The sequence below is a fragment of the Acomys minous genome (genome assembly GCF_964271855.1).
Source record: "Acomys minous genome assembly, chromosome: 2".
Classification (NCBI taxonomy): domain Eukaryota; kingdom Metazoa; phylum Chordata; class Mammalia; order Rodentia; family Muridae; genus Acomys; species Acomys minous.
This window is the reverse complement of record NC_140484.1, coordinates 116926736-116949659: the sequence shown is the minus strand read 5'-3', so window position 1 is coordinate 116949659 and position 22924 is coordinate 116926736. Positions and strand designations below refer to the sequence as shown.

General features: G+C 44.3%; 1 long non-coding RNA gene across 6 annotated transcripts in view; it reads right to left on the bottom strand.

Annotated features, from left to right (window-relative positions):
- Nucleotides 1-156: 156 nt before the first annotated feature.
- Nucleotides 157-22924, bottom strand: part of LOC311592273 — a 30355-nt gene continuing 7587 nt past the window's right edge. The window contains exons 2-9 of one of the 6 annotated variants that reach the window (XR_014777361.1): nt 6690-7293; nt 6031-6207; nt 4541-4738; nt 3438-3591; nt 3154-3211; nt 2835-2991; nt 2645-2752; nt 157-474 (exon numbers count right to left, since the gene is read on the bottom strand). This is a non-coding gene — a long non-coding RNA (uncharacterized lncRNA). The remainder of the gene's footprint in view (nt 475-2644; nt 2753-2834; nt 2992-3153; nt 3212-3437; nt 3592-4540; nt 4739-6030; nt 6208-6689; nt 7294-22924) is intronic. The other 5 variants (XR_014777362.1, XR_014777364.1, XR_014777365.1 and 2 more) reach the window with 5 other exon arrangements.

Here is a 22924-nt window from a genome sequence, read left to right as displayed (position 1 = left end):
TATATAGTGGAAGGTGTTCTCAGCTACTGAAACAGAAGCCACCAAATGGAGAACATGGATCAAAGACAGGGCCGGTTTGCTCAGAGTTCTAGTGGGAGTCCTAGATGTTTCACACGTAACACAAACATGAGTAAATGATGAAACATAACACCTGTGAGATTTTGATACATTCTTTTTTAATTTAACAAGATATCTTTTTTAGTTTAACAAAATATCCAGATCTTTGACATTTAAAATTTACCTGATTAAGGGGATGTCCAACTTCAAGCATCACAGTGACTAACCATAAAGAACCTTTGTTTAAGCATGTTATCTTCAAAAAGAAAAAATAAATCTAAAAATAAAAAGAGAACCCTGCTGGGGTTTGTGATAAATCCCAAGTCCTTACAATTCCACCTAGAAGCTGATGAAACTTCATTTCAACATGGGCAGGGTTTACCCCACGGCCAAGTTCAACTGCAGCCTCTGCTAAATCTGTTAAAAAACAAAACAGAAAGACACATAAAATATTTATGTCTCATTATTTGTATGTTTGTTTGAGGTAGGGTCTCACTATGTAGTCCTGGGGGGCCTGCAACTCACTATTAGGACCAGGCTGGCCTTGAACTCCATGCCTAATATAGAAACTGAGACCACTGCGACACAATCCCTGATTACTGGGCAGATGAGCCAAACTACACCACACCTGCTCTTCTCTCAGCATTACCTGCCTCAGTGCGCAACTCCTGACAGTCATTGCACGGTGCTGGCTCCCTGCCTTAGCAGAGGGGACAGAGTCTGTAAAGCCCTCACAGAACTGTGGTGGGAAGCATTTAGTATCAGACTATCCAAACACAGTCTCTTTAGTGGATAGAGTGTTATCTATTGCTAGTTAGTTATTAGTTAGCAACCTGGGATATAAAACAGCATTGACTTCTGGCAAAATTAAAGTTTTTATTTGCAGAATTATTTTTTGTTTTGTCTTTGTTGTTGGTTGTTTTGTTTTGTTTTTCTAAGACTGTGTCTCACCAGGTAGACAAAGCTGACCTTGTAGCAATCCTCCTGCTTCAGCATCCCAAATGTTGTGATTTCATACATGAGCCACCATAATGGCAAAAAAAGTATTGTTTAATGATTGGCTCCTGGGGCTGGTGGGATGGTTCAGCAGGTAAGGGAACTTGTTGCCAAACCTGAGCTCAATCTCCAGAACTCATGTGATGGAAGGAGAAACTCCAAGCTGTCCTTTGAACTTCGTGTGGGTACCACGGGACATAAACCCTCTCTTCACTCTTCGCCAAACACACAAAAAGTAAAAATAAACAGTCAGTTCCCTGATGATTCAAATGACAGCAGTCGCTTGTACATATGCAGTAACATACGTCTGAAGCATGTACCTGGCCTTCAGTACAAAACAGAACAAGTTTCTGGGCAGCTGGGCGTGCTCAGCTGCTCCTCCTACATGACTCACTCCCCAGAAGCTGTGCACAGTGGAATTTACTGAGATGTGGCATTCTGTAAACGACACTACACCTTTTGGATTCTCAAAACCTGCACTATAGGAATCGTCTTCTCAAGTTTCTAACCCCCCACGTCTGATCTCCAGGTAGATCACAGCAGTGGAGTGAGACTGTCCACTCTGGATTTCCCCACCTCCCACACCAGCGCCCACTTCCTGTAGTAACACAGTGGAAGGCGGATAGTGGTTGTTGGTAGATAAGTAGGTCTTGAATTTACCTGCAAACAAGACCTGTTCTAGCTACCTTTTCATTTAGGAGGCTAACAGCAGAGTCGGCTTGACTTCAAGGACTCTATTTTCTTAAGTCTCCAGAAGACTATGACTAAATCCACCATGTGAAACTTTATCATCTTGAACTGGGCAAGTCTGTAATTGCAGAAGTTAGAAAGCAGAGCCAGGAGGATCAAGAGTTCCAGGTTAGGGGCTGGAGAGATGGCTCAGAGGTTAAGAGCGCTGTCTGATCGCTGGGCAGTGGTAGCGCACGCCTTTAATCCCAACACCTGGGAGGCAGAGGCAGGTGGATCCCTGTGAGTTCGAGGCCAGCCTGGTCTATAATGCGAGTCCAGGACAGCCAAGGCTACACAGAGAAACCCTGTCTCGAAAAACAAAACTAAACTAAACAAAAGCACTGTTTGCTCTTCTGGAGGCCCTGAGTTCAATTCCCAGCAACCACATGGTGGCTCACAACCATCTATAACGTAATCTGATGCCCTCTTCTGGTTGGCAGGCACACATGCAGACAGAACATTGTATACGGAATAAAATAATAAGTCTTAAAAAAAAATAAGAGTTCAAGGTTATCCTCAGCTACATAGTAAGTTTGAAGCCAGCCTGCGCTACATGAGACCCTATCTGAAGAAACTAAACTAAAAGCTGGGCATGGTGGCTCAACCCCGTAATCTCAGCTCTTTGGAGGCTGAAACAGGAGGGCTGCCACAAGTCTAAGGTTAGTCTGGACTATAAAATGAAACCCTCGTCTTAAACCTCTGTTCTTAAAAATGCCTAGATGTTAAGGAGAAGATAACCTATAACTTCAGGCCTTAAGAGATCTGAGCACTGCAGGCATGCGTCCCTCACTGCCCGTGGTTAACAGAGCTAAATGCAAGGCAGCTGTCCGCCTGTCCGCATCTGTCACAGCAAGGACAGTACCTGTGGCTTGGCACCGCTGCCACTCAAGCCAGGAGCTGTTGCTGCACGGTTCTTGTCAAGCTCACTGTGGCCCACCACACCACTGTCCGCGTCCTGCTCACGGCAATCCTGGAAATAAGTGAGGCCCCACTCATTGTCAGACTGACATTTTCCCTTTCTCAGACTCTGGCAGAATCTGGTTTTCACTTACTCGAATTTGGTAGAATGAAACTATTGTTTATTTTAGGTTTTAGATGTAAACCAGTTATAGCTGATTCAAATACATTCAGTCACTCAGCCAAAATACTTCCACAGTGTGAACTTGGACCCACACTGCCTCATTCCTCAGCCTACATTGGGATCTTTTCCTTGAAGGGAATTTAAGACACTTAAACAGAGTGGTTTGGAGACAGGAGTGTAATCCTCACACTAGCAAAGTCCCCACCCAACAAAACTCAGTTTCCCAGTTGTTTATGTCAACAAAACAGGGACACACTTCTTAGAATCGGACTGACAGGGTTTGCACTTACCTTCCACAAGCCCGCCCGTCCTTTGCCACCTATTTCCTTCCACATCACAAACATTAATCTGAAGGAGAAGCAGCAAGAGGTAAGGAAGAAATGAGGAGTGAAAATCAGACGACACTCAATTTTGTCTTTTTTCCACTTATACTTTATCAGCATCAACTGATTCCTAATACCTAGTGTGGGACCGCCTCCTCTCTGCCCTCCTACTGTCTGAATAGCTCACAATCAAGGCTCAGAAGCACTGCCTAATTCCCACGTCTCTCTCAAGCAGAGTTACAAACACTCACCGTCTACAGAATCCTCAAGTGTCAATACTACAACCACTGGCCTGTGTCTGCTCCACTTGAATTACACAACGCAAAGGCAGGGTTGTATGTGCACAGCCTCTGAATAACCAGAGTGTAGAAACAACTGCTCTCTGCTTTCACGGAATTCACATACCTGAAGAGAGAAGTGAGACGTCAATTTATCTTATAAATCGAAGGAAAGCTTTTTCATTAGAAATCCAGGCAGCGGGAACTGGAGAAATGGCCCAGAGGTTAAGAGCGCCACCTGCTCTTCCAAAGGTCCTGAGTTCAATTCCCAGCAACCACATGGTGGCTCACAACCATCTATAATGAGATCTGGTGCCCTCTTCTGGTGTACATGCAGGCAAAACACTGTGTATATATGACAAATAAATAAATCTTAAAAAGAAAAAGAAAAAGAAATCAAGGCAGCTGTCCAGTGGCTCTTGGGGGATGTGGGGCAAAGCTAAAAACATAGGCCAGTAATCCTCTTCTGTCCAAAACCACCCAGGGAGCTGACACGGTGCCATCAGTAACGGTGGTGACTTCTGCTCTGTGCAGAATGAGCGCAGAAGAACCAAGGTGGTGCTGGATGAGGTGTGGTGCGCTCGCCCATGACTACAATACAACTCTGCCCTCACATTTAGTACTTGGTACAGTGTTGACTGTTCCTAAGATAGCCCAGAGGCCTATGGTGTGTTATTGTAAGTGCTGTGAATCATAGATGTGGTTCATAATCCCTGGTCCAGACTAGTATGTGTAAGTTGTCCCCTGACCCACTAAGTTTAACCGTCTAGATTACAATTTTTTTTAAAAGATTTATTTATTTATTATGTATACAGTGCTCTGTCTGCATGTACACCTGCAGGCCAGAAGAGGGCATCAGATCACATCATAGATGGTTGTGAGCCACCATATGGTTGCTGGAAATTGAACTCAGGACCTCTGGAAGAGCAGACAGTGTGCTCTTAACCGCTGAGTCATCTCGCCAGCCCCCTAGATTACAATTTAAGCATGTCTTGGTTTGAGTTTTATTGCTGAGAACAGACACCATGACCACGGCAACACTTATAAAGGAAAACCTTTCATTGGGGCTGGCTTACAGTTTCAGAGGCTTAGTCCATTATCGTCATGGTGGGAAGCACGGTGGTGTGGAGCACACATGGTGCTGGAGGAGCTGACAGTTCTACATCTTGATCCCCAGGCTGCAGGAGACTGTGTGCCGCACTGGGCGTAGCTTGCGCGTAGGAGACCTCACAGCCTGCCTCCAACAAGGCCACACCTCCAAAAAGTGCGGCTCCCTATGGGCCAAGCATTCACACACGTAAGTCTATGGGGGCCATACCTATTCACAACACAAGGCACAGCACAAGAATATGGCTATCGGCTACTTCGTTGTTGCAGGCACAAAGTCCCTGCGCTCACAGGGAAGTACTCGGAGAACCAGGAATGTTAAGCATGATGGGTTGTCTCTTTAAAGAAAGAGATGCATAACCCGTTTTCTGCCCAGAAGGCTGGGGGTGGATGTGGTAAATAGCCTGGTGACCTCTGCTCTCTCTGTATGGTGAGGGCTCCCCCAGACTCTTACAACAGGACCAGAGTGCCAGGCCTTTAATCCTAGCACTCGGGAGGGATCACTGTGAATTCGAGGCCAGCCTGGTCTACAAAGTGAGTCCAGGACAGCCAGGACAATACAGAGAAACCCTGTCTCAAAAAGCAACAACAACAAAACCCCCAAAAAACTGGACAAGAGGTGGTTAATAGCCTAGGTGTGCTATCTGTAGGGCCAGGCCACACCTGCCCACCCTCCCCATCCCTCACCAACAGGAGATGGTTAATAGCCTAGTGACCTTTGCACTATCTGTATGGCTGAGACCATACTAGATCCCTTTCAAGGCCCTTAGGATAACACATGTAGTCTATGTCGGAGCCATCTTTATGGAGGAGGAGACACATACTTTCAAAAGAGCTTCAATGTAATTATGCCTTATTTTGCACATGGAATTGTGACACACAAGGAAACTTTATCCAAACTGTACTATCTCCCCTCCCCCTTCCTGTTTCTCCGTTTAGCCTGGGCTGTCCTGGACTCGCTATGTAGACCAGGCTGGCCTGGAACTCACAGTGATCTGCCTGCCTCTGCCTCCTGAGTGCTGGGATTATAGGTGTGCGCCACCAAGCCCGGCTCAAACTGTACTATCTTGAATATGCCTAAAATAAACCACCCAGGTCACATTCTAGAAGCCTGAACCGATGCTGGCTACTAAGTCATGTTGAGCCAGACTTCCCTCCTGCCTCATGTGGATCGACACTGCTGGCCATGGTGTTTGCAGAGACCCCCCAACGTTTTTAATCTAAGATTTTTATAGAGGAAACTATAGCCTGCAAAGATAATGATAAACTTGTAAAGGCCACAGCTATTTCCTGGATTTCTTCTCAAATGTGAGGTGTCTTTAAGAACCATTTTATAGACTCCCTCACAAAGTGACATAAAACAACAATTAAAGTAACTTAGTACTTAGTAATCGTCCTTCTCTCTAAACAACAAAATTTGGATACTGTCTGAGGGTAGAAGCCAAACAGAAGCACCCACCATTACTAAAATCTCGTCCTTTTCTTTCTTCTTCCTCTTGTTTTGTTTTTTCAAGACAGGGTTTCTCTGTGTAGCCTTGGCTGTCCTGGACTCACTTTGTAGACCAGGCTGGCTTCGAACTCACAGAGATCTGCCTGCCTCTGCCTCCTGGAGCACTGGGAGTACCAGAATTCTAGGCTGGAAATGAAATGACGTTTTAGTCATGACTCTGCCCTTAACAAACCACGCGACTTTCCACTCGTCTCCTTGCTGCCCTTCGGCTGGAGAATAAATAAGAGGTACCATCAAGATGGCTTTGTTGCATTTCTAACATTAAATGATCTTGCCGACTTAGCCAAGAAACTTAAAAATCACCAACTCTGTATTTGTGTGTGTGCACGCGCGACAATTACTGCAACAGTCAACAGCAAGAGTCATCGATTCGCAATACCTGGATTTATAGGGCCGATATTCATCAGCTCTGTGATAAGCGAATATGTATATGTTCGTATGCGTGTGTGTGTGCTTAATTAAACTTTAGTCTGTGTGAGTGCATTAAAAAAAAAAATATCTACCCACTACCGCAGCTCCGTGGGCTATCAACCCTCTTTCAAGAGACTGAGAAAAACAAGAGATTGAGAAAAATCAAGCACAGAGCAGGATGGAAACCGGCAGCTTACCCATCTCTTCTACTCCCACTTCTGGGACGCCTGCCACATCAGCCTGTCTACCGGGACACCACTGTCACCAACCACACCAGGTGGCCAGATATTGGCTCAACTTTAGGAGACAAAAGCGGAGAGCATCAGGTATCCGGCTCCAGGTCGCAATTTTTCTCTCCTTCCGGTGGAAAACTAGACCACTTCCGGTTTCTTGGGGGTAGAGAGGAAGTCCCGCCTCAGCGCAGCGCAGCAGGGCTGGCAGTTCCCTGTGCGCATGCTCAGAGCCAGTCATTAGGCTTGCAGCTAGGCTAAAGGTACCTGGAGACTCCGGGACCGCCTTGAGCTTGCTGATCCGCGGCTTGAGTGTGTTATTCTTTACTCCCTCAGCCGGCTGTCATCCCGGGGACTGAAATCTTCCGCCCCGCCCCGGCGACACTCCACGGTGGCCTAGCACCACCCCGCGCTGGTCGTTAAGCTTCTTGCCACCCTGCTTGTTGAACACTGTCTGCACTGCGCCTCAGTAGCCTTTACTCAGTAGCTCTTGCCTGCAAGCCCTTTCATCTTCACCGAGGAAGGGACAGAGAGCATCTTGGCCTTGGTCAGGGGCGTGGTACTTTTGAGTCTAGGAAGATAAGTAAAATCGCTTTTGGATTTGTTTCCTGGGGGGCAGCCATAAATAGGCCTCAAATACTGAGAGACTAAAGCAACAGATTTATTTGATATTTGCATCTTGGTGGCATCAGGCTTTATAATATTGAATATATATCTTTGCCTTTTCTTAGTTTCTGGTGATCGCTAGAAATCGTGTGTGTGTGTGTGTGTGTGTGTTGTCTTGGGGCAGCACTGCTCTGCTTGTTTCTGTGTCCTATAAAGACATATCTTAGGCCGGGCGGTGGTGGCGCACGCCTTTAATCCCAGCACTCGGGAGGCAGAGGCAGGTGGATCGCTGTGAGTTCAAGGCCAGCTTGGCCTACAAAGCGAGTCCAGGACAGCCAAGGCTACACAGAGAAACCCTGTCTCAGAAAACAACAAACAAACGAACAAAAAGACATACATCCTATTGAATTAAAAACCCTAGCACGTTCCAGTCTGACGCGTGTGCAGTGCACGTGTAGACTTATTTCCAAGCGAGGTTGCAGGGAAGACATGGTCACCCCCAGTAGGCTGTCAGAATTCTCCAGGAATGCGCAAGCCAAAAGCTGGCGGTAGGCCGGGTGTGGTGGCACACGCCTTTAATCCCAGCAATCGGGCGGCAGAGGCAGGTGGATCTCTGAGTTCGAGGCCAGCCTGGTCTACAGAGCAGCGAGTTCCAGGACAGCAAAGGCTGGCTACACAGAGAAACCCTGTCTTGAAAAACAACAACAAAAGCTGTCAGTAAATAGGCAGAGCTCCTTTGGATCCTAGAAGCATAGGGCAGAATTTAGAGCAAAATAAGAACACAAGAATCCGTCTGTGAAAGTAGGTTTAAAGAAAGGATCTTACATGCAATCCGCAGTGTTTGGATTCAGTATAGAAAATCAGAAGCAAAACTGTTAATTTGTTATCAGTTTGAGCCAAACCCCCTTAATTTTTCTTACTGGTTTAAGGAGACGTAACTTTCTGGTTCCTTTAATAGCAGCCCTCAGGAGGCAGAGGCAGATCTCTGTGCGGTCCAGACCAGACTAGTCTACATGGAGAGTTTTAGGCCAGTCAGAGCTACCCAGAAGAAAAGAGGAGGAATGAGGAAGGGCGGAGACCAGGGCTGCACAGTGAGACGTCACACTTGTTTCCTAGGCATGGCCTGTGCTTTTCTCACCCTGATGCAGGCACACACTGGCTCTTCTGCCTGGAACACCTGCCACCAAGTTGCCCACTCTTTACTTTGCTGATCTGCTGTCATGGACGTTGTATTTTAGCATAAGAAAGTACTCAGATCATTTACTAGCAGTATTGTCTAATTACTAAGCCTGGCAAAGATAGCTCAAGAGAAAACGAGGAGCTAAACTCACCTAGAGACAAAGCACTTTTTGGGTTGTTTTATTTTTTCCAGACATGGTTTCTCAGTGGGTAGCTTTGCCTGTGGTGGACTCGCTCTGTAGCTGAGGCTGGCCTCCTCCTCACAGAGATCCACCTGCTGGGATCAGAGGCATGCGCCAGCCATGACACCTAGCTAGACACAAAGCTTTTTACAGATCAGCAAACCTACTAAACACTCTATCTAGATTTATTTTTTTTTAAAGAAGGTTTCCCCAGAAGTGATTTAATATTATAAAACCTACCACTCCAATCACCGTGTTAGTAACTTAGGAGTTCAGTGCTATACAATTATCCCGAGGGCTAAAATGTATAACTCCAGTATCTACTCAGCAAAACAAGAACAGACAGCAATCTGATGAAAGGCTTTTAGCAGACACCTATTGTAAACATGATACTTAATAATTATTGTCACAGGAAACAGTAAAATGTGAGTACCCATTTTTACTTCTAATATTCAACATGATGGTAGATATTCTATTGGGGAGGGGGAGACAGAATCATTAAGCAAGAAATGAAAATATCATTTTCTTTCTTTTTTTTTTTTTTTTTTAGGGTTTTCGAGACAGGGTTTCTCTGTGTAGCCTTGAATTTCCTGGACTCGCTTTTGTAGACCAGGCTGACCTCAAACTCACAGAGATCTTCCTGCCTCTGCCTCCCAAGTGCTGAGATTAGAGGCTCCATGCCCGGCTGAAAATATCATTTTCAAATGACTTTTTTTTTTTCTAAAATGATGGCCGTGGTGGTGGCATTACACCTGTAATCCCAGCACTCTGGGAAGCAGAAGCAGGTGGATTGATGTGAGTTCGAGGCCAGTATGGTCTACAAAGTGAGTCCAGGACAGCCAAAGCTACACAAAGAAACCCTGTCTGAAAACAAACAAAACAAACAAAAAGATGGTAGTGATAAACTAGTAGAAGGTTGAGTAGCAAAGGTTAATTGTTTATAGGTTCAAAGGTTAATTGCATAGGTTAATGTTAAAACTCGTTATATACCAGTAACAAAATGTGAGAAAACAGAATCCATCCAGGACAGCGGGATGACTCAGTAGGTAAAGTCACTTGCAGCTAATCTTAATGATCTGAGTTCAATCTTTACTCACCAGGTAAAAGGAGAAAATGGATGCCTGCCAAATTGTCATCTGATAGCCACACCTGGGCCATGACATGCACGCACACCCCACCCCACCCCCACACAAAATGTAATTTTTTTTAACTAAAAAGAAATTCATCTAAAGGTGCCAATAAAAATACCTATAATATACTGAACAAAAGGTGTATGAGATTTAAGACAAATATAAATATTGTTGAAAGTAAGTAATTGAGGGGTGGGCTGGAGAGATGGCTCAGTGGTTAAGAGTACCAGTTGCTCTTCCCGAGGACCCAAGTTCAATTCCTAGCAGCCATATGGCAGCTCATAACTGTGTATAACTCCAGGATCTGACAACCTCATAGAGACACACAAAGAGGCAAAACACCAATGCACATAACATTAAAAATAAATAATTTTTTAAAAGAAAATAAGTAATTGAGTAGGTTGAGATTTTTTTTTTTCCTGTTAGGGAATTTCAGTGTTTTAAAGATAACATTTTTATTGCAAATCAATGAAGCATTTTGATTAAAATACTAAAAGTTTTTGCAAATAACTTTTAGGTCAAAGTATGTTATTCTTCTGGGGCACTATTAGATTCCAATTATTGATATTTAGAATCTGCTATGAGTGAGACTGATGCCCATGCCCATGGCTCTACTAGATTAAGCGCTGCTATTTAAAAAGACATTGGGTTCCTTAAATCGGGGAGTGTCGGGACACAACCCAGGAACGGAGTTGTGTAGGAATTCTTAGTGCTTGTGAGAAAACTCCAAGAAAACAAGAGTCTTGAGACCTCAGCTTCTTCAACAACGTGGACCTGTTCCTAGTGTGTTCTCATGCTCTCCGGGGTGTAGCAGGTAGGGGTGAGTTCACTTCGGCAGTTGTTATTCCTGTGCCGCGGTGGAAAAGCATGATTTTGCCACGTGTGCCTCATCCTTGTGAGTGAACACCTTACTCCTGTGATGCTTCTTAACCCTCCAAGTATAAATGGTCTGACGCTCTGAATAAAGCCAGCTGTTGCCTGAGGCTTTAGTCGGCTTTGGTTTTTAGGCTTTGTTCTCAGGTCCCACTGCCTTTAGAGTGGTAAACACGGAGCATTTTCACATTATTCTAACAATATGAAAAACAAAAGTAAGAAACTTTAGAGTTCTCGCTTCTTTTAAGTTGGAATAGAAAACTCGGTGTGAAACTTGTCCTGATGCTTGAATGATACAATACAATGTAGATTTATTTATTTTTTAAGATTTATTTATTTAACTTTATGTAAATAGTGCTCTGCCTGCCAGTACAGCTGCAGACCAGGAGAGGGCACCAGACCTCACCATAGATGGTTGTGAGCCACCATGTGGTTGCTGGGAATTGAACTCAGGACCTCTGGAGGAGCAGGCAGTGCTCTTAACCTCTGAGCCATCTCTCTAGCCCTACAGTGTAGAATAAAAACCACCTATATGAGGCAGAAGAGATGGCTCAGAGGTTAAGAACACTGTCTGTTCTTCCAAAAGTTCATAGTTCAATTCCCAGCAACCACATGGTGAGCGTGTTGTATGTTACATTGGTCTGGTATGTTTGAAAAGGTCTCAGGCCTGATTTATTATTTTTTTTAAATTTTTTGAGAGACAGAGTTTCTCTGTGTATCCTTGGCTGTCCTGGACTTGCTTTATAGACCAGGCTGGCCCTGAACTCACAGTGATCGGCCTGCCTCTGCCTCCGGAGTGCTGGGATTAAAGTCGTGCGCCACCACCGCCTGGCTCAGGCCTGATTTTTATGGGATGGTTTTAATATAGACATATACCTATGTATTGTCAATCTGTTCGGAAAGTTCATAGGTGGTACAGTTTTATTTACATGAACAAGTTATTTATCAGTCTGTACCTCGTGGTTCCTGCTAGACAATTGGTGGTATTTACATATACACAGAAGATTCAAAGTCAGGGGCAGCAGACATGGCTCAGTCATTAAAAAGGTTGGGTTTTTTGTTTGTTTGCTTGCTTGCTTGTTTTTTGTTTTCCCCAAAATGTTTTCTTTATATTTCTAGTTACTATATCTGTGGTCCATATAGGACTATGATTTGTCTGTCTTTGTAAACTATGCCTTGTATAAGTTCCTTTTCATCCTGCGTAATGCTTTCAGCTTGTACCACCTCCTGCGTGACGTCACCGTGGCTGTGCCTCCGTCAGTTTCCTCTGCCCAGCATAGCTCACATCTTTATTTCCAGCCCTTTACATCACTCTGCTTCATTTCTAGGGACAAATTACTAACATTGATAGATTAACAACCAATTTGCTAACAGCCAAACACCAGCCATCTCCTCAGCCAGACCCCGCTGCCGGTCCCTCCATCCCCTTTACCCTTATAGCACCCAAGAAGGCTCCGCTTTCAGCATGGCTACCCTGCTGTCGTCCCAGCCAAGAGACTGCTCCAGGCCCTGCCGTCTCTCTCCACACCCTGTTAAGCATCTTTCTCTTCCTTCACATAACTGATCATTTTAGTTGTGGTTGCTTTGTTTATTTTACTTTGGTTTGGGATAAGGTCTCATGGAGCCCGGGCTGAACTCCCAACTGCCCTGCCCCCATCTTCCACGTGCGTGCTAGCGGCTCAGCTTTAATAACTGTTTTGATAATGGCTTTCACACCTTCCCATATGTTCCTTGGAATGAGTCATGGCCCAGAAAGACAAGAAAATAGTGTGACTTCATCATGCTGCCCAGAATGGCGTGCAACTTAAATCGTACAGGTTGTTCATTCCTGAAATTAAGTTTTTCATTCTATGAATGACCCCAGGTATCTATCCCACCAGCAGTTACCATAAAAACCACAAAAATTTCCTTGCTCTGACTCCCCTATACAACCCTGGCTTTCCCAGCCCCACAGCACAGTCTCCGCCCATCAGAGAGACCACTGCCCTTCGCTGTTCTAGTCAAGGATGGGCTGCCTCAGTGAGGTCAGTGTTCTCTGCCTTTTATTTCCACGCGGCCTTGATCAATCACAATCTAACACTAGGCACATCTTGTATTTTTAACATGTTAATGTGAGACCTTGAAAGGACACAAGAACCCTATTATGTCAGCACCAAGATTTCTGAGGGAACTAGTACTGGCTGCATGTTGAATCTCACGAACAGATGTATGGCATGAAATATCAAATGGGAATTGAACGCTGCTGTTAGGTTCTTGGTTATCACAAGTGGCTTCTAGTATCTTCCAGGTGCCTTTTCTAAAGGGGGTGGGGGTGGGGAGAAGCTGGGCATGGTGGCGCACACCTTTAATCCCAGCACTTGAGAGGCAGAGGCAGGTGGATCACTGTGAGTTCGAGGCCAGCCTGGTCTACAAAGTGAGTCCAGGACAGCCAAAGCTACACAGAGAAACCCTGTCTCGAAAAATCAATCAATCAATCAATCAATAAGTAAAATGGAGAAGAAAAGTCCCTAACAAGGAGCCAGGTGAAGCAGCTTCCTAACTGGCATGTCTGCTGGTGGCTGCACACTTTTCTCCTTCATGAGGGAACACACCTGGACTCAGGTGCTAGAGTGACCTCTGAAGGCCAAGATCTGGCTTAAAGCAAAAACTCCTCATAGCAGGTCCCCTTGAGCCATTGCTGCCAAAATTGAGGAAACAAATTTACAGCAAGAACGGAATGTTAGGTCAGGAGGCTAGGTACCAGGAAGGTGTGATTGTTCTGTAGACACTAAATATTTCTCTCAGTGCACTCCCCAGCATTCAAGAGAATGTTCACTCCTCCTCTCTCCCCAGAACTCCATGCCATGCCTCACTTTTTCCCTGGAGAAATCAATCAACTGGAAGCTACCTCCATACCCTCAGTCTCCCTTTCACCCTTAGTTTTCCCTTTTCCTGAATCTTGGCCGCACACGCTTCCCTCCCGTCGTGCGTCTGTAGGCTCAGACTTGTGTCCATCTGTGAAGCAGAATTCACCTGTTAACCATCTGAGCTATGGTCCTGTCACTCTCCCTCTCTCCCGGCAAACAGTCAACCACAGAGCTACACCCCCAGTGCCCAGATCCGCTTTCTTAGACTTTTGTTTTTGTTTTGTTTTTTGAGACAGGGTTTCTCTGTGTAGCCTTGGCTGTCCTGGACTCACTTTGTAGACCAGGCTGGGCTTGAACTCACAACAATCTACCTGCCTCTGCCTCCCAAGTGCTGGGATTAAAGGTATGCGCCACCACGCCTGGCTCAGATCCGCTTTCTTAACCCTTACGTCATACTGGCAGCTGTCTTCAAGCGTTGAAGGGAGAGTCTTCACCATTCATATTTAAAATCGAGGAAACGAATATAGTATGAGGGAGAAGATGGCTGACAGTCTGTAGAAACGCCGTGTGCTCTGCACTTCTCCCCTGCAGAAGAAATGGGAAAGTAGTTACAGGCGAGGGCTTCTGCAGGTGAAGTGCTTGTGCAGCACACAGGAAGGCCCGGTTTTGATATCCAGAACCCATGTGGAAAAGGGTGTGTGTGTATCCTACATCTGTAATCCCAATGCTGGGAAGGCAGAGACAGGTGGATCCCTGGGAACCTCCCCGAGGGCCAGCCAAACCTAAGCAGCAAAGCCCAGGCGAGTGAGACTGTGACTGTACGCTGAAAGGCTATTAAGCAGAGTTAAGCAGAGTAAATTAAACATACACACACACACACACACACACACACACACACACACACACACTTCATACATACAAACACACCATACATACATGCACACACATGCATCTTACAAATCCTAACAAGATATTGTAAAGCTAAAAGGAAGAGCCTAAAAACTTCCACAGAAGGAAAACAGAGGTTGCCCAGAAAAGATGGGGACTGAATTGCCATCTGTTTCATTTTCAGGGGAGGGAAATGTGTGAGAAGATACTAAAGCAGCATCTCCGGGGAAAGGAGAAAGTTCTGTCTTTCCTGTATTGCTGAGGCTTGAGCCTAAATCCTCATACATGCTAGAGAAGGGCTCTACCACTGAGCAACATCCGCAGTTGAGAGCATTATTTTTTACACGTGCGTGGATGTTTCGCCTGCATGTATGTAAGTGCAGTGCCTGGGTCTCTCCTAAATAGTCTCCAACTAGCCTGATCTAGTAATCCTTCACAGGCATGCTTGGAGCCTTGTCCCAACAGTGAGTCTAGAACCTGCCAATGTGACATTTTAAAAAAAATAATTTAATTTTATGTGCATTGGTGTGAGAGTGTCAGATTCCCTATGGAATCTAAAGTCACAGACAGTTGTGAGCTGCCATGTGGGTGCTGGGAATTGAACCCAGGTCCTCTCTGAGCCAGGGAGAGCATGAAACCCCCCTCCCGCACATACACCCTGCCACAACCCCACCCACTTCCAGGAAAAGTAAAAGAAAACTTTACCTAGAGACAGTCTTAAATAAAATATAAATTCTGACAGGATAGAAAAGAATGATAAATTTTTCTGTCAAAATTAAATCAATTCAGGGGTTGGAGAGATGGCTCAGAGGTTAAGAGCACTGGCTGTTCTTCCAAAGGGCCTGAGTTCAAGCCGGGTGTGGTGGCGAACGCCTTTAATCCCAGCACTCTGGAGGCAGAGGCAGGTGGATCGCTGTGAGTTCGAGGACAGCCTGGTCTACAAAGTGAGTTCGACAGTCAAGGCTACACAGAGAAACCCTGTCTCGAAAAACCAAAAAAAAAAAAAAAAAGGTCCTGAGTTCAATTTCCAGCAACTACATGGTGGCTCACAACCATCTATAATGAGATCTAGTGTCCTCTTCTGGCCTGCTTGTTCAAATACAGGTAGAACACTGTATAAATAATAAATAAATAAATCTTTTAAAAATTAATGCCGGGTGTTGTAGGCCATGCCTAGAATCCCAGCACTTGGGATGCAGAGGCAGGCAGATCTCTGTGAGTTTGAGGCCAGCCTGGTCTACAAAGCAAGTCCAGGACAGCCAAGGCTACACAAAGAAACCCTGTCTCAAAAAACCAAAAAAAGAAAGAAAGAAAATCTTGTTTTTGTTTTTCAAGATAGGTTTTCTCTGTATAACCTTGGCTGTCCTAGACTCACTTTGTAGACCAGGCTGGCCTCGAACTCACAGAGCTCCACTTGCCTCTGTCTCCGGAGTACTGGGATTAAAGGCGGGTGTCACCACCACTCGGCTAAGAAAGAAAATCTTAAAAAACATTAAATTAATCCACTAAGCAGCATCATAATGAGATCTTTGCAATACACATAACCAAAGACTATATAAAGTCACAGGTCAGTAAGAGAAACCAAGAGTATAAGTCCTCAGATCCCAGATGTGATCCCTTGTAGGGTACACAGGAAGGAAGCACTTGGTTAAATGGGAGTAGTTCTGTCGCATCACTTCCTTTAAGACAACTCATTGGGATAGTCAAGAATTTCTTTCTGGGGGCTAGAGAGATGGCTCAATGGTTAAGAGCACCGTCTGCTCTTCCAGAGGTCCTGAGTTCAATTCCCAGCAACCACATGGTGGCTTAAAAGCATCTATAATGTGATCTGGTGCCTTCTGCAGATAAAGCACTCATATACAATTAATTAATTAATTAATTAATTACTTGTAAAAAAGAATTTCTTCCTAATATTAGGCTATATATAATAAACAGTGTCATCTCTCTTCCCCATCACTTGGCTCACTTCCATTGAAGATGTTTTGCTAAAAGTATACTTTAAAATTTTTTAATTATATTTATTTATTTGCTTTTTTTTTTTTTTTTTGAGCAGGGTTGTCTGGGAACTCACTGTGTAGACCAGGCTAGCCTTGAACTCCTGAGTCTACATTCTGAGTACTGGCATTAAAGGTCTACACTGCCACACTCCACTACCTTTATTTATTTGTTTGTTTTAGTATTTATTTATTTATATTTATGTTTATTGGATGTGATTTTTAGGAAATAAAATACTCCAAAGTACTGTAATTGTATACTGCATGTTAAAAATTAAATGGATTAATGAAAATACTATAAATATCCCAACTGAAATTTTTATTTAAAAAAAGTGCCATCTCCTATTGAAATGAAAATAACTTTAATTGGATCCACATAAGATCAGACAATAAACACACCAATGAATTTTAAGCACTATAATTAAAACTATTCAACATGAAATGGAGAAGAAATATGATTTTTTAAAAAATGAGCAGAAACAAAAAAAAAAAAATGAGCAGAAACTGGATGGTGGTGGTGGTGCATGCCGTTAATTCCAACACTCAGGGAGGTAGAGGTAGGCAGATCTCTGTGAGTTCGAGGCCAGCCTTGTCTACAAAGCAGTTCAGGGCAGCCAAGGCTACAAAGAGAAACTCTGCCCCACCCCCCAAAAGCAGAGTTCCAGTGAACTGCAGAGCAATCCCAAAGGGACTTATATACTTGAGTGTCCTTAAAGGACATGACAGAGGATACTGCAGAAAAAGAATATTTGAAAACTTAGTAGTCAGGTATAGGGGCATATTCCTGTAATTCTAACACTTTGGAGACACATGGCAGGAGGATTGCTACAGGTTAAAGGCTAGCCTCATCAATGTGGCAGGGTCTAGGCCAGCCAGAGCTACATAGAAACATCCTGTCTCAAAAAGGAGGAGGAGGAAGCAGAGAGAAAAAGAAAAAAAAAAAAGGCCAAACAAAACAAAACCAAAAAAACAGTATCTCAAAATTTTCTCAGATGGATAAATACTATAAGGGGCACAGAAGAAAGATTAACAGATACCAAAGACCATGGTGAAAATTATAACATATGCCAAGTCATAGCATCATCAAAAATTTCAGAACCACCAAAAGAGAAAAAAACAATTGAAGAGCAACTAAAAAGCTGCTCTTCCTAGAGATCCTGAGTTCAATTCCCAGCAACCACATGGTGTCTCACAACCATCTATAATGTGATCTGATGCCCTCTTCTGGCCTGCAGGGGTACAAGCAGGCAGAGCAATGTATACATAATAAATACATTTTTAAAAAATTTAAAAAAATATATTTACAATTTGAAATAGAAATTGTTTATGAGTATCACATGGTCAAAAAAAAAAAAAAGACCTCCAATTACAATTCTTTCCACTAAAAATGAAATAGGTAGTAGATCAAGTACAGTGTGATGGAGGAAAACACTCAACTTCAACCTCTGGCCTTCACAAGTGAGCACCCAGGCACAAGTATACTTATAAACCCTACACACGCATGGGCATGCACACACACACATGCAGGAATACACAGACCTTGCAAAGACTGATGAGTCTATCTCCATAAAAGGCCAGGTGTGGTGGTGTGTGCCTTTAATCCCAGTACTCAGGAGGCAGAGGCAGGCGGATGACTGTGAGTTTGAGGCCAGTCTGATCTACAAAGCGAGTCCAGGACAGCGAAGGCTACACAGAGAAACCCTGTCAAAAAAAGGCGAGGGGGCATATAGTTTTCTTTTGCCTTGGTCTTCAGTATAGCCCTGAATATCACTGACATTTACTTAAAATTATATTGCTTCGTTCATCATAGGTTGTTTTACATTCATTTTAATTTTTAAAATAATATATGAAAATATTGTTTCTCTTTTTGGTTTTTTGAGACTGACTCTAACATGTAAGCCTGGCTAGCCTGAAATTCATGATGTATACAGGCTGGTCTTGTAATAATCCTCCTGCCTCTGCTTCCTGAGAGATGGGATTGCAGGCATGCGCTGCCGTGCCTGGATATTTACCTTGATTACTGGGGTGTCTGGCCCCTTTGGATCCCACATCCAGGATTACCGCTTCACTTACCTCTCCCATCCTGGCTGCAGACTAGCTCCTTCTTTGCATTCGAGGTAAGGATTCCTGCGGGAGAGACCAGAGCGTCCGCTGACTTAGTCTGTGTCCTGCGTGCAGTGGTTTGAGGACAGTCATTAGCAAGCAGACACTTGAAATGAAGCACGCCAGGGCTTTGTAACCTTCATGTCTCAGTCTTCCCATCTGTAAAATGAACCAGTATCTCTCCAAAGCCTGGCACATACAGTTTAATCTTCTTCATAATCATTTTAGCACTAAGGGCTAAATATTTAAATAAGTTCATTGTCTAGACCAATTAACTGCTCTAGACCTCAATATCTAAAAGAAAATCCTTACGAAGAAGGAGCCTCTTACAAATCCAGAGAAGATACTCTCTCGTGACGACGTCCTTCAGCATAGGGCAGAGTTCACTACGCTCACAGCTCACCTGCTGCCTTCTTCCTCCTTGAAGTGGTACCGTAGCTACACAGCGCAAGCTCCTGGAGCGAGACCACGCCCCTTAGCTGTTTCACCTTTTATTTGCCTCCCTTCTTTTGGTTTACCAGCTGCCGTCTTCAACAGTGTTGGAGGGAGATCCTAGTCTTGGTAGGCTTTGAAAGGCTTGCTAGGGCTTCTCTCAAAAGGCAGGATGGGTGGTTGGAGAGATGGCTCAGTGGTTAAGAGCACTGAGTGCTCTACCAGAGCTCCTGAGTTCAATTCCCAGCAATCACATGGTGGCTCACAACCATCTACAATGAGATCTGGTGCCCTCTTCTGGTCTGCGGGTGTATATGTAGGCAGAGCACTGTATACATAATAGTAAATAAATCTCAAAAAAAAAAAAAAAAAAAAAAAGGAAGAATGGTTTTAAACCACAGAGATTTATTATCTCCATTTTAAGGGCTTAAAGTCTGATGTCCGAGGGCCCACAGGATTATTTATGAATCTCTGCAGGAACATCTTTTTCATGCCTCTTGCAAAGCTACTGGTGGTTCGTTGTAATCTCGGGCATTCTTCTGTATTCCTTGATTTGCAGATCTCCACCTTCATGTTCACTTGGTGTCCCCGGTGTGACTGTCTGTCTCTGTGTAAATCTTTCTCTGTTCCCTGAGAGCTACACGGGACTGGGACTCATGGTAATGACTCCCTTAGTAAACTACAGTTATGCCTAGCTTACTGGCCGATATTTTTCTGAGAACTGCAACATTATGGCATGCTGTCACTGTGAGTTGACATTACCTACTCTATGTGTCATTTGTGCTGTTTAATCTTATGCAACTACATCTGCGAATGTGATCCACTGTTGACCAGAACGCCACACGGCACGGGTCTGAGACCAGTCCCCCAGCAAGTCTGTACAGCAGAAGCCTAGCGTAAGGTGGGGATGGTACTCGGCTTGCATCCACTGTCTCCATAGTAACAGTAGAGCGAGCTAGCACACCTGCTGTGGGCCACACAGCTACAAGGGTCCTCAGTAGTGGTTTACCCATGCCTTGTCAGATCAGACCATACCCTGACAGGAAGAATGGACGTTGTTAGGGCCTGCTCTTTGTAACGTAGCTGAAGCTGTTCATCTTCCACTTGGTTTATAAAAGACGAAATTAAGTTCATTTTGTTTATAAGGTGAAATTAAGTTCAAAGAAATTTAACTCTGCTTCGAGAGGTAGTTATTCATAGCCGACACTAGCAGACCCCGCCAGAGGGTCAAGTTCACCGTATACTTTACCATGACTCAATGGTGTCACAACTCAGGCTCTGTTATAACCACAACTGGCCACACTCTGGTTGCACTCTGTGTTATCTCTACGCTTGGCTGTACTCCGGAAGACCCTAACCACAGCCTCACTTGAGACCAAGCATCTTAAAGGTTAGCTGATAATACTTTGCCTAGTTAGCCAAAATTAACTTAAAAATGTCTTACCCACCCCCATTTCTGCAGTTGGTTTTCCTATTAAAAAAAAAAAAAAAGACTGCCCTAAATATGCAGATTGGCATCACAGTTAAGCTTCCGAGTCGTTTCTGTGGCCCAGATCATGATCAGCTTGGAAAAGGCATTCGATAAACCATCAGTATCTCGCTGAGATGGGTGCTCCAGTGGTTTGTGTGGCTGTTCCTGCACTACAACAGGCATGAGCGCCAAAGATGGGGATCTGTGATCAGGGTCTGCATCCATTCCTGGGGCACGCTAGAAACTGCACCAGTATCGAAACAGAATTACCCTACTGGAGCCCCTCGCTACCTTTTGAGCACCCAGTGTCAGAATGGCTTTTGAGTTGTAGAGGCAGGATAAAAAGTGTCAGGGAGGGCTGGAGAGATGGCTCAGCGGTTAAGAGCACCGACTGCTCTTTCAGAGGACCTGAGTTCAATTCTCAGCAACCACATGGTGGCTCACAACCATCTGTAATGTGGTCTGATGTGCACTGTATACATAATAAATAAATACATCTTTAAATAAAAAAATAAAAAGTGTCAGGGGAAATCCCCACCTCCACTCCATTGTGAGCACTAAGGAATAGCACACGTGCTCTGCTGCCTACCCACACCTACTTGAATTGTCACACAAAACTCTTGGAAGGCAAACAGAGAAAGCGGCTTGCACTAGAGTGCACGTTGTATTAAAATCCACTGATCGCCAACTAGAGAAGGCACAGAGAGATCAGACATAACCCAAGTGGCACCAATGAAAGAAACCCCTTGCTAAGAAGACCTTCACATGGACATGGGAAAGCAGTCATCTCAACAGATGCATATCAACATGAAAACACAATAAATATGAAAGAGTAAGTGACATGAACTTCATAAAGTTCATAACTCTTTTTTTTTTAAGTTCATAACTCTTAAGGTGACAGATTTCAGAGATACCAAAGTGAACAATAAGGTCTTCAACTGTATGGTTTCTTTTTTCAAAAAGTGTAATAATGCCTCTGAAAAAATATAAACAATCAAATTGACTAGGGAAAGCAATTAAAATATGCAAAGAAATTAGTAAAGAGAGATTTTTTTTTTTGAGACAGGGTTTCTCTATGTAGCCTTGGCTACCCTGGAACTCACTCAATAGACCAGGTTGGCCTCCAACTCAAGAGATCCCTGGGCCTCCGCCTCCAGAGTATTAGGTTTCAACCCTGGGACAAATGGCTCAGGCGCCTATTTAACATATCAAAGCAGATCTGGCCGCCAGGTGCTCCCAGCAGGCTCTCAGCCCCTAGCTATTACGGTCCTCCTACTTGGCATACCCTGCCCCCTACCCTCTCCAGCCACTGGCTGGGCTGCCTTTCCCTATATAATCTAACTAATTTGGTTACTCCACTCTTTCTGTACTTTTGGGCATCCTGGCTACTGCAGCTTTTCCCTTTCTCCCATCTCCCTTCATCTCCTCCTCTCCCCATAAGGCCCAGGTCAGTGTCCTGTCCACTCTGGACACTCCCAGAGCTCCCTGCCTCTGGCTGTGCTCTCCACCATGCCTATAATAAACTTTCCTCTCCACCATACCCAGGAGTAGTCATGTTTCCTTTCTTTTCCTTTTTATTTCTTTTCTTTTCTTTTTTTCCTTTTTCTACTCACTGAGTGCTGGGATTAAAGGTGAATGTCACCACCATGCTGGCTAAGAGGAATTTTGAAAAGCAAAAAAAAAAAAAAAAAAAAAAAAACCCAAATCAAACCAAATCTAAAGAAAAACAACCGGAAGTTTTGCAATGAAAAGCTTAGTAAATCAGATTTTTGTTGTTGTTGTTGTGGCTGTTTTTCAAGACAGGGTTTCTCTGTGTAGCCTTGGCTGTCCTGGACTCACTTTGTAGACCAGGCTGGCCTCAAACTCACAGCGGTCCGCCTGCCTCTGCCTCCCAAGTGCTGGGATTAAAGGTGTGTGCCACCACGCCCGGTGGGGGGGACACATCTGTGAAGGCAATCTCCTCTCCTTGGCCTCTCTCCGTGTCTCTCCATTTCTTAGCATCTCTGCTCTGCTCTGTCCTTCCACCACCATGTGCTGCTTCACCACTGGCCCCCAAACAACAAACAACAAGTAGCCAGTGGACCACGGACCAAGATCTCTGAAACACAACCTCAAGTAAACTTTTTGTAAGTAACTTATCTTCAAGTATTTTGATACAGTAATGGAAAACTGACTCGCACAAGTAGCACATACCTACCCCATCAGGATAACAGAATGAAAAGAGCTACAGATCCTATATATAGAATATCAATTTAATAAAATAGCCGGGCGTGGTGGCGCTCGCCTTTAATCCTAGCACTCGGTAGGCCGAGGCAGGTGGATCACTGTGAGTTCGAGGCCAGCCTGGTCTACAAAGCAAGTCTAGGACAGCTAAGGCTACACAGGGAAACCTTGTCTCAAAGGAAAAAAAAAAAGGCAGAAAATTCTACAATCTTAGAAAAGATGGGGAAATATAGAATGTCCTTATGCTTGTGTTGCTGTTTCTTCCTCTCCTGGGT